The sequence below is a fragment of the Nansenia antarctica genome (assembly GCF_963989245.1).
Source record: "Nansenia antarctica genome assembly, chromosome: 11".
Lineage (NCBI taxonomy): Eukaryota > Metazoa > Chordata > Actinopteri > Argentiniformes > Microstomatidae > Nansenia > Nansenia antarctica.
In genome coordinates this window covers 26,760,759-26,762,084 of record NC_137681.1, presented here as the reverse complement: position 1 = coordinate 26,762,084, position 1,326 = coordinate 26,760,759, and the positions used below count along the sequence as shown (strand labels likewise).

Sequence of the window (1,326 nt, the reverse complement as noted above, 5' to 3'; positions counted from 1 at the left end):
CCTTTGGAAACAACCAAAGCCAAGGCTTCTTCTTCTTTTCTCCCTGTGGAATTACTCCTGTCACCCGCCACCCTCTCTGGCTTCCTTATTGATGATCTTTGCTTTTGCCTGGATGGATGGATGGATGAACCTTCGTCTGGGCTGGTTTGAAGATCAGTAGACGACACCATGCTGGAGCCTGTGTTCCCTGAGTTCCTCCTCCCCTGATGCGTCGGTGGTGGTGGTTCCCTGGGACCGAGACAGAGACAGCTGCAGGTAGAGAGGAGAGAGGTAGAGTCTCAGAGGAGAGAGAGAGAGAGAGAGAGGAGTTATCAGACGGTAACCTCCCTCTCAACTCCTGACCTGAGGTTCACCTTCTCTGTTTGTTGTTGCTGTTGTTGTTGTTTCCTGTGCTTTGATCACTGGAGGTCGCAGTCTGGTAGTGTCTCTCGCTCCCTCTCTCTCCCTCTCTCTCTCTCTCTCTCTCTCTCTCTCTCTCCTCTCTCTCTCTCTCTCCCTGCCTCTTTCTCTCTCTCTCTCTCTCTCTCTCTCTCTCACTCCCTACCTCTCTCTCTCTCCCTCTCTCTCCCCTGCCTCTCTCTCTCCCTCTCTCTCCCTCTCTCTCCCTCTCTCTGTCCCTCTCTCTCCCTCTCTCTCTCTCTCCCTCCTCTCTCTCTCTTCTCCCCTGTGAGCACATCTGATGCTACGATCATATCAGACAGTTCACTGAGTCCTACCTTCTCTCTCTTTCTCTTTCCCCTCTCTCTTCCTCTCTCTCTCTCTCTCTCTCTCTCTCTCTCTCTCCCTCTCTCTCTCCCTCCCTCTCTCTTTGTCTTTCTCTTTCTCTCTCTCTCTGTTCCCCTGCGATGTGGAGACTAGGGAGGACCCTGCCCCCCCCAACCCCCTAACCCCCCCCCCCCCCCCCCCTCCCACTGCATGATTGATACCCCTAATCCTTGAATAAAGGGTTTTATCCTCTCTTCTCTGTTAGCCAGGCTGGAGGGTTCAGTGATAGAGACATGAGTCGCTAATCTCATTGAACCCCACCACCCCCCCCAAGAGCTACTGTCACCCCCCCCCCCTCCCCCCACTCAACAGTCACTCGGAGCAGAGTGTGTGTGTGTGTGTGTGTGTGTGTGTGTGTGTGTGTGTGATGTGTGTGTGTGTGTGTGTGTTGTGAGAGAAAATTATTATATGTCAAAAGACATTTTCTACATTTAAGATTCAAACTTTGGATATCTAGGGCAAAGCTATATAAACTGATTTCCTGTTGTAACCACACAATGAAACCAGTTTCTCTACTTGAAACGGCCATAATTTTCTCTCACAGTGTGTAAGACGGTGTGG

General features: G+C 51.4%; 1 protein-coding gene across 1 annotated transcript in view; it reads left to right on the top strand.

Annotated features, from left to right (window-relative positions):
- Window positions 1-1,326, top strand: part of tanc2b (tetratricopeptide repeat, ankyrin repeat and coiled-coil containing 2b) — a gene marked incomplete at both ends in the record, with an annotated part of 133,344 nt that overhangs the window by 97,517 nt on the left and 34,501 nt on the right. The window lies entirely within an intron of this gene.